This window comes from Myiozetetes cayanensis, unplaced genomic scaffold, assembly GCF_022539395.1.
Source record: "Myiozetetes cayanensis isolate MyiCay16 unplaced genomic scaffold, myiCay2020 scf2-11, whole genome shotgun sequence".
NCBI classification, from domain to species: Eukaryota; Metazoa; Chordata; class Aves; order Passeriformes; family Tyrannidae; genus Myiozetetes; species Myiozetetes cayanensis.
This window is the reverse complement of record NW_026087411.1, coordinates 98028531-98043978: the sequence shown is the minus strand read 5'-3', so window position 1 is coordinate 98043978 and position 15448 is coordinate 98028531.

The window sequence follows — 15448 nt, the reverse complement described above, 5'->3', positions numbered from 1 at the left end:
CTTTTCTGTATTTGGGTCTCAGAAACATATGGATGGTTTTGCTTGGCCATCATGAGCGATAGTCCCCTATTGTCAACTATTCTCAAGTGTTACATTGTGGCTACTAATATAAATAAACAAGTTGAAGAATACAAACTGTTTCCCATACCTTGGCAACCCCCCTGAAAAAACAGCTTTGTCTATAATCTCTGCCTCAGTTGCTCTCCTTTCATATTTGCTTCAATTAATTTTGTTGAAGTTGTGTACCCAAAGAAAATATTAAAAAATATGAGAAAAAATTAATCAACATCAAAAATCACTCTGAGTGTACATTAGGTGTATCTCACTCACTTTGTGATTTCAGTTTTAAGGGAAAGTGTAATTTTCATAGTCAGCCATCTTCAGTGAATGAAAGATGGAGTGAAGAATTGAAAGAGGCACAGGACAATGTAGCTATTTACTTATTTTTAAAGTACAAAGTTAGAATGACGTTTCAGGACTAGACTCTCCACCTTTAACATATGGTAAATAATGCCACTAACTTGAATGGATTCATTGTGGATTTCCAGGTAGTTTAAGTGAAAACACATTTTTCCTTTAATATTAAAACATGCTCATTAAAGTTGTACATTACTATGTTTATATCTCTGCCTTTAGCAATGCCTCACTGTCTGGTGTGTCTTTTTTTCACTCAAATAGCCAAACAACTATGAAAAGGCAGAAAGCAATTTTACTGTTCAAAACTCCATTATGCCTGAAAAAGAAAAATAAACAAACCTAAAGACAAACCCATTCACTTTGCATTCAATCATTACGATGACACAAAATGCACATTTTTGTAATCAGAGCTGTATGAAACCTTTAAGTTTTTGTGACATGTTGATGGCAACAGATTATTGAGTCAGTTCACATGATCTGTGTTGATACTACTCAGTGTGATATCGTGCAAACATATTTTTCTAAATATTTCCACTATTTGTCAATTTTCACTGGGGTACCTGCCCATTTTCACCTAATAGGAATTACTGTAGCAAAGGAGGAAAGCTTGCATCATCTGGAGTCTGCAGGGGGAGCAGACATCCTCTTATGGATACAGCCACACAAGTGGTAGAGATTACCCTTTGTGTGAGGTAAGATCAGCTGGTCTCACTCAGATCACCTGTGGAAGCTGTAATATAAAAGCCCCTGATTTTGTCTGAAAGCTAAAACCAACTGCTCTGCCAGCAAACTGCCGGCAGGTTTAAAGAGAAGAGTAATTGGGAGAGTAAGTAACTGGGGAGAAGAAATCTCATTCCCTTGCATGGCTGGACCTGGAGGACTATGTCTGCCAACAAACAGAACGACTCTGGACAAGAGGAGCAGCTCCACAGTGTTGCGAGTTGGAGCTTTCCAGTATTGCCCTGCTGTCCTTGGATGGACAGACTTAAAGCAGAACAGTCTTGTTCGTTCCTGGTCTGAGACAATACCCATTCAAATGTAGGGAAATATTCCCACTAATACTGTCATGTTGAGCTGCCTTTGGCTGCTCACTGTTGACAAGGACCAGTAGTTACTGTGGAATATGCGGTTAAAGATGAAATCTTTTCAGTGATGTTGCTGGGGACAGAGGCAGGAATCAGGGTACAGCTGGTGCTGGAAGCAATCTTGAGCACTGCCAGTTGGGATGAGGAGTTTCCCTTTGCTCCTGGGGGACTGAAGCCCCCCGGGTGTTGTACAGCAGCTGTGGTCCCTGTGCTCTCACAGGGGGCTGGCCCTGGCTGGGGAAGGGGGGTTGTAACCACTAGCACCTGACATGCGTGAGATTTGATTTCTGACTTGGAGGTGAAACACAATACAATTACTGAATCTGTTTCAAATTATAACCCAGCTTGAGTACAGCCAGCAAACTATAGTCCTCCTTGCTCAGCATTTGTCCATGGCAGCCAGAAAGGCTTAAATAAAGTTACTACATTGAAGCGAATCTGGCAGCTGCTGAGGAAATGTTGGAGTAGGGACAGTGTGGAGCCCAAAGGAGGCAAGGCAGCAGTCAGCTGGAGACTTGGCTAGGGGAAGCATCCTTCTTAGCCTTTCCTTCTGCAGGGCAGCATATGGAGTCCCCCCTGAGGAGGAAGGCACGCACGGCTGACCACACCACCGCAGGGCAGAGGCCATCCGCTGCCACTCCTCCACTCCTGGAGCACAGACCCAGCCACAGGGGAGGCTTCTGGTCAGGCAGCATGGAGGAGACAGCCTCCCCTCCTCTTCCTCACCATGGGGACTCTGAGCTTTTTCTTTCCAGGGGACAGGTCAGGCACTGCTGTGGGGCACGAAGTCGTGACCTTGAGGCCATGACAGAGCCAGTCTGGACCCTCTGGCAGGGAGGTGAGAACAAAAAGCACTGGTGCATTGGCAGCACTCTCTAAGCAAAATCCTTGAATCCCAAAAAGCATTTGCAAATCCTTCTAGAGGCTGGGGCATGGTGCAGGCACTGCAGGGTGTTTATTCCCCACCACCACCCTGCTGGCTGATGATAGCAAGGTAATACTTTGGGGTGGTAACACAGCATCTTGCTCCTCCTTGATGGAAAGGCACAGAGGCACAGCTGTGCTTGAGTAGTAGAGGCCCCTCTGCTATTGATTTCTGCCCATTCAGCCCTGTTGTGGTATATAAAGTAGGTTTAGTGTGAGCTGTTTGCACCAGGGCTAGATTTATTCTCTGTGAGCATGGTTATGCCTGACATTAGGAACATATCTTGCACAGAATCTCATTTTTAACATCCGCTATAATATGCTTTATTGTAAAGTGTTCAACAAAGGAAAGGAGGATTTTTGGAAACAAACAAAAAGTTAACCCAACATGTTATAGCAGTTTCTAATGTAGGATACCTGCAAAACCAGAGCTTGCCATATGCTAAAAGTATCATATATTTCTTATACCTATGGGAAAGATTTTTCTCTTATATCTGAAATGGACTGTATTACAAACAGCTTGTTAAATGTGTGACAGATCGGCTTGAAACGATGGTCCTTGTACTCCACAGACCTGCACATTTGCTAATAAACTGACTACATATACAAACAGTCTGTTCCAGGGTTTAAGCTCCTATTACACTGGTTCATGTTTCAACATGCAGCCACTCCGTAGTTTGTGTTTTCAGCAGAACAAGTAAGTGGATGCATATGCATTACAATTCCAGACATCATTCCATACCAGATGTGGTGCCTTTATTTTTAGTACTGCAGGAGTGTCTGCTGACCCTTTCTCACCCCATGTCTAATGAAAGATTGACTGCTCTGGGTTTTCTTATGTTGAATTATATATTAGAGGACAGTGGATTTAAAAATTAATTCAAGATTAATTCAGGGATGACTGCACATGGAATTATTTGGCCAACAGATGAAAAATGAAAATTTCACTACAAAGAAAAAAAATTGTAGAAGTGTCAAATTTTAATCCAATTTTCTATAAAGAATGATCATGTTCTGAGACCCTTCTGAGGACTCCAATTAATCATTCAGAGTGATACCCTTTTTCCACTTGCTATGCAAGCTCCCCTCTGAGCCAAAGCACCATCCGTGCTCCTCCAAAGCAGGGATTCATGTGCTCAGTCAGTAAAATAAATTAGCACTGTACCAAATGGCTCCAAATTCAGGAAAACACAATGGCTGAAGCACACACTTAGGTGAAAGGAGGCAGGGCTATTGCATGGACTAAAAGAGAAAAAAATGTAGTCCCCCTTCTAGCCAGATTTACAGCTTCTACAAAGGCTTGTAACTTTTTAGGCAAATGAGAAATGAATCAAAAGCCAGAAAATGGATCTCTTTCATTTGAGACTCTGTTAAATTTTAATGGCAGTGCTAGATGTAATACAGATACCGCTACTTCACTAAATCAAAAGGAACACACAAAAATTAACTATATTTTATCTTATATGTTTAACTGTTGTGAGATTTTTATATTAAATAAAATAAGAAGAGGAGACTATAATAAAAAGCAGTCTAATCAGACAGATGCTAGAAGCTCACCTTACTGTCTAAGAAAACAAATGTTTCAAAAAAGGCATAAATAATTCCTTTAACTAGTAAAACATATTGTTGAAAACAAGACTGCTTGGTTAAATAAACCCCTCAAATAATCATAATTTCAGTGATACAGTTCCATGTTTATTCTCTTTCAGTCTAAGTATTTCAATATTGCATAATTTTTATTGTTTGTTGGAATACTTTTCTGCACATAAGGTGCATGGAGGATGAAAAGAGGAAAACAGAGAAAATACACTGTATTCTTCAACCGGCAGAATTATCTCTGGAAATAATTTTTCTCTATTCTCATATTCACAAGTTTGTTTGTTTGTTTATATCAGTTCTTAAAATTTGACAGCAGCTATTTTTCAAAGCGGTGAACGAACTGTAGAGAATGAAGCCTCATGCAAATGCAATTGTAAACTGAAAAGAATTGAATAAAATTGAATGCACTTTCCGTTGTGGAACACAGAAAATTTAAAGGGCTTGCTGCAATATATGAATAGTACTGAGTGCATAGAATATGTTAATGACTAATTAAATGGGCAGCAATGGATGCAGGATAAAAACTGCATCAAATCAAGGGCTACAGCCTGCAGCAGTGGAGCAGCTGATCTGTATAAGCTTTCCCTACTTCTCGGTCCATTTTGTACGTTTCTCTGGTTTGTTACCTTATTAGAGAGGAAAACATTTAAAAAGGTTCTCTTGGAGGCTGGCTGATTTCTTGCTGAATCAGCTGCTTGCTACTGAATTGATTTCTACATCTTCCACCTCACAAAAGCTAGAAAATGTTTTTAATTGAGCATTCCCTTAAATTACATGACAAGCTGGTGCAGAAGAGAAAAAGCTGAGAAAGGCAACAAATGCAAAGAATGTACCTTCTATTTACATATATAGCAATGAGAAGGTCTCATATACATTGAAAATGAATATTTATTTAATATGTGCTGTTTACCAAAAGGCAATATATAAACAAATAAATGTATGTAACAGAAACATAAATGCAGTTGCATTTAATTCTGAAAAATAAATGTAAGGGGGAAGGTATTGAATAAGGATGTGAGTGTATAGTGAATAAGAATAAGGCCCTGTTCTTCCTATGATCAGACACCAATGACACTCGAAATTGTTTTGACAAGAAGATCACTAGTTTTCAAATTAATCTGCTGAATTTGAAATACATTTCATTGTGCTAGCAGACGAAAGGTAATTTTTCAGCCAAAAATTACAATCTAAAAACTCTTCTTGAGTTTTTAAGTAAAAAAAGTAGCAAAAATCTTTTCTTATGTCATACAAGATGTATAGATCTATTATTTATAACCTTATGATAATTGTGTGGGAATCAGGAGCTTTCTCTATATATCCAAAGCAATTTCTACTGCGAGATTTGGTATTCCAGACTGTCCTAGCCTAAAGTTAATGCAGATTGAGGAGTACTACAGGTTGGATTTATTTCTACCAAAATTGCTATCTACCATTTTGGGAAGTTTAGTATTTTTGGATGCAAACATGTGAATGTAGTGACCTCTGCAAAGTACTTGGGGGAAGGAAATTAAAAAAAAAAAAAAAAAAAGAGTGATTATTAAGCCAGTCCTACAAAATTAATATTTAACACATAAACGTTTTGAGATGTAACATCATCCACTAAGACCAAAGTGAGCATGTTCCATGTTTTATTGCAGCCTCTGCTGCCATCCCACTATGTAGCCGTGTGAAAGTTTGCAGTGTGGGGAATAATGATTACTGAGCTGTTGCCTCATTGACTTAAGTGCTTGTATTCCTTTCCTGCCTTTTTGGTTTTTATCCCAATCCATAAGTTTGTGAGGCAAGGACAGTACCTGACCTCATAAGGAATTATTCTGGGAGGGATATAAATCTCCAGGATTCAGTGCATAAGCCAGCCTGTAATGCTAAACAAGGGAAACTTAGCTTCCAGGCAGATTATCTCCAAACTGCCAGCTGTAGTGTTTCTTTGTCTGAAGCAGCTGGTAGTGACCAATCTTGGAGATAGGGTACTAGGAGAGATGGATCACTGGTTTGATCCAGTATGGCAATTCCCAAGCTCTTCAACAGTGCCAATTATATTACTGGCAGTCAATAACAATAATAAGATTACCGTGAGGAATTTAACTAATGAGATCAAATAAAGAATCAAAATTTGGTGGGGAAGGGAAGATTCATCATATTGCCAGATGTCCAAAACATATTGACTGAATGGATTTTTTTTTCCTATGGTAATTTTAAATACAGCTTTTCAAAGTTTCTACTTTTGGAGCCTCTTAAAATAAATTTACTGGTTGCATAAAAAAAAAAAAACAAACTTGAGAGGGGTGTGGCATACAATTAATGGAAATGAAGGAGAAGTGGGAGGAAGGAGTAGAATGTAAAAGTTTGCAGGTTAGAAATGTGCAGACTGGAAAGCAACAAATAAAACTGAATTGCATAAGAAACCACAAATGAGTAGGCAGGAAATAGAGGAAACCTTGTTGCACTTAGACTACATTATACAGTGTGTCTTCCAACAACAGAGTCTGGGAATCAAAATGATGCCAGCAGTTAGCAGCCAACATCTGAAAGCTGCAAAGCACTGTTTTCTCTGATAGAGGTGGACATTTGGAGGTTGTGAGCACTAGGAAGATTTGAGCTTTGATTAGGGGCAGTGGCTTTTGCTTCACTTCATTTTCCTAATAAATTCTGTTTGAGGAAAGAATAGGGAGCACTGGCTCTGCTGGAGCTGCCTTAGTCCGTAGGTTAGAGTACTGTGATCCCAGATGGCTGAAGCAACGCCAGCTGGTAGCACTTGGACAAAGAGTTCAGTCTGATGAAACACAGCCTGACAGCTGGTATCAGATGCTGCAGAACTGTAAGTTTCAGTGAACGTGTTGCTATTGGAGTCATGACAGAAATTTCAAGGGAGAAAAAAAAATTAAATTTGAGAGACACTAGTAGAGGATCTCGTTTGCATTGAAAGAAGAGCTCAGCCATGCTTTGCTGATGTTGCCAGCTGAGGACTTGGCCTGAAGTTTCTAAGGGCCTGTATACACTCAAAATAACTGGAACTTAGTATGATTTCTTGTTCAGAGGAACCACTGACAGATTCCAAAAACAAGCTTATACTTGAGGCCATTAGCTCATTTACTAAATACTGGATCCAGTTGCATTACAGTATTTTGGCAGTAGTCCCTTGCTTGCAGTTGTAGTGCTGTAGGGTCAAAAAGTTAGGATTCAAACTTTATGAGGATGTACAAATTAAAAACCAACATGTTTAACTACACCTAAAGATTGATGAGAAGAGTGGGGAGACATATGATAAAGGGAATCATCTGATGGTAAGGTAGCTGCATTTTGTGGCATTTGGGCCTCCAGTAGACATAGACTTAAATACAGTGCATCATGGGTAATGAGACTGGGACATGTCTGTGAGAAAAAAGACAACTTTGAAAGAAAAATCTCTTAGCTAAGCACAGGACTGATATGTGCCCTGACCATCAGCACTTAGAGAGGACTCCAGGGTACACTTCCCTTACTTTCTTTGCTCATCTGTGTCAGGAGTTTCTGGGTACTTTACACTTAGAGGCATCCACCCCTATGTTGATATTTCTGCTTTTTGACACATCTTCTAAGAATCTCTATCTTCCCTCAGCAGCATATTGTGTATTTCAACATATTGCATTTTCGAGTATATCGCATATTCACACCTGTGGGGCTGGGATTATTAGGAAATTATTTTTGCAGTCTAAATATTAGGCATCAAATCTAAGCTTGTCATCTGGGCTTTCTCAATAGCTAATAGAGACAGTAAAACATGATTAGAATAAGTGATATGAATTGTCATTGACAGATGCCTATTACCCCCCATTGGGTATAGAACGAGGGTATAAATGGCCTTCTCAGTGAAGATGCTATTAGCGTTTGTTAGTTAAAGTCTGGGTGGGTCAATCCCACTGTGTTTGAGATTTTAAGACATATCCCTCTTGGCATGATTTGTTATGTAGGTTAGGTGTGTCCCCATTCATCATGTCACTGTGGTGACTCCTGTTTGCCGATAGCTAGGATTTTCCCTTCATTGTAGGAAAGCCAACATTTACCTTGGGGCTGAGAATCTCATGGCAGTTCTGTACCCCGAGATATCTATGCCCTTTTGTGTATTTATCTCTAAATACCAAACAAACTGGTGTGGAAAGTCTTAGAGTAGTTTAAACGACTAAATAAAAAAGGAGGCAAAAAAATGGATGTCCATGATGATGCACTAGGCACATGCCTGCCACATAAAATGGTCTGACATATAAACTCTGTAAGAAAACTGTTTAAAAAAATTAAGTGTCGTGAGTTAACCATGGCCAAGGGCCACACACCCATCCAGCTACTCGGTCGCTTCCCATCCTCAAGAGGATGAGAGGAGAAAAAGAATTAGAAAACCCCTCAGATGAAAGACAAAGAGATCACTTAAGAATTGCCATCTTGGTGTAATGGGTTGACTCTGGCTGCATACCGGACACCCATCAAAGCCACTCTATCACTCCCCTTCACAAGTGGACAAGAGAGAAGAAAATATATAAAAGGATTCATGGGTTGAGATAAGGACCAGGAGAGGTCACTCACCAAATATAGTTAAGGGCAAAACAGACTCAACTGGGCAATATTAATTGAATTTATTAATAACAAAACAAGAGCAGGAAATGAGAAGTAAAATAAATCTTCAACACACCTTCCTCCCACTCCTCCCTCCTTCCCAAGCTCTACTACTGCCTCCAGCAATGTCACAGGGATGTGGGGAATGTGGGTTATAGTCAGTTCATCACGCATTGTTCCTGATGTGCTCAAGGAGGAGAGTCTTTCTGCTGCTCCAGTGTAGGTTGCCTTCCATGGGAGACAGTCTTCCACGAAACTCTCTGGTGTGACTCTATCCCATAGGCAACAGTTCTCTATGAACTGCTGCAGTGTAAGTCACTCTTCTATGGGGTGCATTCCTTTAGGCACAGGTTGCTCCATCGTGGGTCTTCCACAAGGTCATAAGTCCCACCAGAAAACTTGCTCCAACATGGGCTCCTCTCTGTATGGGTCTGCAGGTCCCTGCCGGGAGCCTGCTGCAGTATGGGTTTCCCACGGGTTCACAGCCCTCTCCTGGACATCCACCTGCTCTGGCATGGGTCTCCTCCATGGGTTGCAGGTGGATGTTTGCATCTCCACAGTCCTCCATGTGCTGTAGGGGAATCTTAGCTATGGCTCCTGGACCACCTTCTCCCCCTCCTTCTCCACTGACCTTGGTGTCTGCATAGTTGCTCCTCTCACATGTTATCATTCTGCTCTTCTCTGGCTGCAATTACATCTGTACAATAATTTTATTTTTTTCCTTCTTAAATATGTTATCACAGAGGTGGTACCACCATTTCTGATTGGCCTAGAGTCGGCCAGTCCATCCTGGAGCTGGCTGGCATTGGCTCTGCTGGACGCTTCTGGCAGCTTCTCACAGAAGTCACCTCTGTAGCCCCCCACATAAAAGCTGGCCATGCAGACACAATACACATGGGTAAAACTGACTCAGTTTGGGGAAAAATAACTTAATTTGCTGCCCGTTAATATAGATTCAGGTAGTGAGAAACAAAGGCAAGCATTAACCAGCGCCTTTCCACCTCTCTTTCTCAGGTTCAAGTCCAGACTCCTCTCTCTTTCCCAAGGGCACAGGGTGAGTGGATGGCATTACAGTCTGGACATGGTGCTTCCTTTCTTCTGTTCCTTCCCTCTTCCACCTTTCCTGTGATTCTGTGCAGGTGTTCCTAGAGGACTACAGTCCTTCAGGAAAAATATGCTCCTGTCTGGGCTTTCCATGGGCTGCAACTTCCTTTCGGGCACATCCACGTGCTGAGGCACAAGTGTCTCCATAGTGTGGATATTCTGCTCCACCATGGTCTACCACATGTAGGGAAATATCTGCTATGGAGATCCTCCTTCTCCTAGGCACCAACAACCAGTACAGTTGAAAGATCTGTCACCTAGTAACTGTAAAGACGCTTCTGTTTATATGTTTGGCTTTCAAATTTTCCATTTCTAAAGTTGTGTTTGTTTGTTTGTTTGTTTGTTTTCAAATTCATTCTTCCCCTCCTTTTTCATCTTTTCCATTTGGCCTCAAAAATAAAGAATGGAAGACAAATGGCATACCACAAAAGAAGAAAAGCAGACAACTTAAAAATAACACTTTCAAAAGCATACTGTTTTGGTTTACAGTTTTAACTTAAATTAAACAAAAAAACCCTTTTTCCAGAAATTATTCTATATTCCAAAGGTTGTTTTCAATGTGTTGCTATAAAGATACCGGCAAATCAGCCTTAGAAAAAAAAAAAAAAAAGGTGATATTGGGGAACCTCTTATCTCCTTCTGTAAGAGTGTCATCAGACCAAAAGGACAACCTCATTCTTCTTCCAGAGCTCTAAGGGCAAGGATGCTTTTATTTTCCTTGGTGGCATTTAAATGTAATGAGATAATATCCAAAAGTCAATCTTAGAAAAGCAACAGCAAAATGGTTGCTCTCTATTCTATCTATATTTTTAATTACTCAGAATTATTCCAAGTCAATAATCAATGCCATTTATTCCAGTAAGAATTATTTAATGGCTGAGGGCGATCAAGTCGTAACTCAATCAATAAGTTGCATACATTTCCTCTTTCCCTTGTTCCTCTCACTGTTTGTCACCTACACCTTCTGTGAAATGTTTCAAATTAAATGGAGAAACTGAGGGTAGAAAGTGTGTTACCTGTATATCAGTTTACTAAAATCCTCGTTTTCACTGGTGCTTTTAAACGTTGTCTCAACTGGAATTAAGAAATCTGGTGTAATTTTAAAGAATTCACTTAAAGAAATTAAACATTTGTTACTTTTATTAATCAGTGGAGTTGTTATACTGAATTTTCCTTATTTTTTACTTTTTTTTTCCTCTAGTGAAATATGTTTATTTCTTTTTTTTTCTTAATTAATTTATTATTCTATTTTTCCTAATCACGATATGGGAACCCTTGTGTTTTTATCAGCATAGAAGCCTTGCTGAAAAAGCAGTAAATGAGATCCTAGCACAGCAAATCTGCACTTAGCAGAGCTTTATTCAGTGCAATTAAAAGAGCCATCGTTTTTCTTACCACTGCTAGGTGGTAGGCATCAAGCTGCCACTTGGAGAGATGCCAATGGCATGCACCATTGACTACCCTTCCAGCAGATGCATAATTTACCAAATACAGGGATGAATGAGGTGACAATGGAAGCAAAAGCTGAGCAAACCAAGGAAAATCAGCATTGACCTTTTGCATTGCTCCAGTCCTTGCAGTGAAAGGTGGGGATGACCCCCTGTTCCACCCAGGCAGGAGGCAGGGAGGATGGCACTCTGGAAGTGCATTATCAGAAAAAAGAGCAGACTGTAAGCAGCAGCAGGAAATTCAGTTTCAGGAGATTTATGAGCAGTGGTGTCCAGAAACTCAGTGAGGAGCCTCTTGAACTGCAGAGCTGTGTTAGGAGGAGCTTATTCTCTCCTCCTTCCCCAGCATGGGCATGCTGGGCAGGTGCTAGGACATTCTGATGTCTCGCCTTGATAAATTTATTTGATGAAAAATAATGAAAGGGATGATCCTCAAGAGTCCTTGGAGATTCCATTAACTCTGCAAATTGAACATATTGATAAGTCAGTGATTATTTTTAAATGAACTAGAGAAACTGAAAGGAAAAATGCTTGTAGAAAGGGCCTGTTTAATGTGCAGAGATTTTAAAATGTAGGTAATATTTCAAGAGTAGCAAAATACAGTAAAAAGACCAGGGGTTAATTATATTGGCATGATAGTCAGAACCACATTATTATAATTCTCTTGGAAAGCACTATGGAGCATATGGAGCATATGAGGGGCCTATGTGTGCATACTAAGTTCTGTATGAGAATAAGGTGAAGGAACAAGAGCTCTCTTGTGTGTAAGAGGTACTAAATAAGGAGAAGAAAATTATTTAACTACTTGATGAACCAACTTTATACATATCAACATGTTCACAGTGCCCTATCCCCTAAACAGAAACATACATAAATTCACTCACTGCCATGATTCATCTTCATTTTACACAGCAAATACGACCCCGGATAGTCTACAGAGCACATGCTGGAGAGTTGACTGTTCAAAGGAGTGATAACATGGCATCAGAAACTTGGTATTTTGCACTGTGCAGAACTGTTAAGCCTTTACATTAAAAGTTTACTTCCCTGCTACAGAATTTTTTTTTCCTTTTTTCTTTTTTTTTTTTTTTTTTTTTTCAGAATAAATTTTGGTGTTTCCAGTTCTCAGATCACTGGATTCTTCTGTGTGTGCAGGGATTTGACTGCCTCTGAGAGGATCATCTCAGTAATAGAAGCAGTAGATGACAAAAGATTTCCTTGAAGTTACTGCTTGATTCCAAAAGATTCTGCTGGTAGCTTTGAAGGGTGGGTATTTTCTCACTTAATTGGAAATTAATTTTAATCATTTACCAATAATGTTATAAGAAAAAGTGTAATCCTCAAACTGAGACTAGGGGACTAATTTTTACACGACTAAAGATAGCTGCAGTAAATCCAACCCAAAAGACTGTTGTTTATTTAAAAGAGGAGAAATTATACTAGAAGAATACAGAGAGAATTCACAGGAAAAACAATAACCATAGAGTGAGTCTTCTGCCTAATTTCTATTCAGTAGAAGTCTGTGGTGAGCAGAGAAGGGCCTTTAGTTCACAAAAAGACATGCTACTAATGAATAGTAAATTACTTGGGAGATAAGAAAAGTAGCCCATTTCTGTAGGTGGAACTGTGAACGAGGGTCTGGTACTACTTTTAGTCTGGTGCACCTAAATATTTTGAAATCTTTCACTGTGGGATTATATAATTAAATATTCCATGATATGAGATACAGAAGAAGTATGTAGAATTAAGATAATTTTTTTTTTCTTCTATAGAGTGACCGGTAATGTTTCTCTTACATTGTTTTAGCAGAATTGTTGCATGTACTAACTAATTAAAATAAGGTGTAGAAAGGCAGTAAATGCAGTGTTTATTGAATATATTCACTGAGCTTTGCCAAACTAATTTCTCATGCCCAGTTTATAGAATTTATAGCATGTTTGGGACAATGTTTCTACTTTTCCTTTAACGTCTGCACTTACTTTCACATTTAATGAATTGAGGGTATCAATATCAATACTTCAACTGATAAAATTGTTCATTTACAGTATTTCTACTATAAAATAGAAAACAAACAAACAAAAAAAGCCAAACACTTTAGAAATTGATAGCTGACACAAAAACTCACTTTGTGGTTAATGTCACTTCTAGGAATCTGTTGATGATGCCTACCTATAATTGACTTAATCATCCATTACAAACAAAAGAAAAAAGAAAAAATGAACTTGTTTATAAGAGTGTAGCATATAAAGGAACCATTTTCAGCAGTTTTTTGAGTTGTATTAGGGCACATGATTCCAACTGCCATGAAAAGGCCAAACTATGTGGCACACAATCAGTCCAGTAGTAGGATCCTTCATAAAATCAGTCTCAATAAAAACAGTATATAGCTTTTACAAATTTCTTAAACAGAAAGTAAAAGATGGCCAACCCTTGGTAGAAGACTTTCAAGGCTCGAGAACTAAAAGTCTTCCTCCAAACTCACTCCCATCTCTTCTTGAGAGAGCAGGCATCCAGAGGATAAAGCATAGGGAGTATATTTTAAAACATGTAGGTCTTTACAAACATTTAAAAGTTAATCATTGACCTAAAAGTTGATGTTTTCTAGGTATAAGCTGTTACAATAATTTTGTGAATAGATTATTACACTTAGAATTGTAGCTACTGCATCCCATCAGTACTGAAATATGGTGTCCACTGGAAATACTATATTGAATTCAACAACAAATAAATTAGAGACTGGAAAATAAACAGGTAAATAAATTCAATCTGTTTGGCTAGAATAAGAGAAGGATGAAAAGTAAGTTAGTCATAGTGTATAAGTACTTATGCTTGGAAGCTGAAAATAATTAAGCAAGGGCATTTCAGCCTTACTGACAAATGTATATTTATCTAACCTCAACTTTCAGCCAGTGTCTGGAAGCTGTTCCTTATGTAAGTCAGAAACTTTCCAGTGATTGGAAGCTGAAGTTAAACAAATTCCATCTCAAAATAAGAATTTATTTCTTAACAGAGAAAGTACTTAGAGATCAGAACCTGTTTTTGCTTCACATGAAGATGGTGAATTCACCGTTAGTTTAAATACTGTTGTAAAACAGCTACACATTAATCCAGCTTCTGAAAGAAAATGTGCAGCCTGTGGGAAATGTTGAAGAGGACTGACGTGTATTTGCTACAGGCTCTCTAATGGATTCCTTGTTATTGCAAGGATGCAAGGCATTAATGGAAACTTTAGTCTGTCTTGTTCCTCTGAAGTGCTTTCATCTTACTCAAGTTCTCAGGCATGAGTAGATAGGGATAAGAGGATGAAATTCAGTGGTTTCAGAGCACTGAGGTTAGAGTACATCCCTCTGGACTCGCATGCAGTGAAATGATGGATGTGACAGAAATGCAGCAGCTTTAGAAGAAGTCCCTCTATGCCTGAGCCTTTTCACAAGCCACAGGGTACACAGCTCCAGCTGTCCCACCACTGTCAGAGTTGCTAGATATCACCTGGACCTTCCAGGTAAAGCTTATTCTGGGGTGCCTAAGTTTGTATCAGGTTTGCACGTCATTAGGAGACCTATCGTTCTCCTGACTAGTATCACATGAGTGTTCCAGTCAGAAACATGCACTGCCAGGGATCAGGCACATTTTCCTAGAGATGGAGACAAAGACAAAAATGAAAGCAAGGGTTTGGGGAGAGGAAGCTGAAGTTTGTTCTGTTACAATAACTGGAGACCAAATGGGAGGCACCCTGTTACCTACAGTGAGACCAGTGCTTAGATAAGAAAAGGAAATGGGGGAAGAAAACAGATGTGAAGTGCCTTTCCCGAGATCGCACAGCTGGCCAGCTAGGAGCCTGTCCAACCACCTGGGGCTCTCCTTCCTAGTCCAGAGCTGGTAAATCCTCCAGCATTTCTGGTGCAAGCCACTGAATTGAAATATATTTCTAGTTATGACTCTTGCAAACAGAAGTAGTCAAGAATAAAATTTCATCTTTTGCTGGTTTTGCATTGCAAAAGAAACTAGTTTCCCTACCTGCATAAACAAACATCAGAGGCTTCAGGAAAGACATTCTGACCATTATTAATTTGTAGTAATGATGCAACAGTGACCTAAACACAGGGAAATAATTGACTGTATTCGTTCATATTAAAAGTTTCCCCTCTCTGTCTCTGGTGTCTTTTGTTTGACTCTTAGCATAAATAATTGTCTGTTGTCTAAAGCATATACCCTATTTATTGGGTGGGAGCATGAAATAAGTCTCCAGATGTCAGATCAGGACCTCCTTGTCCCTCATTAATG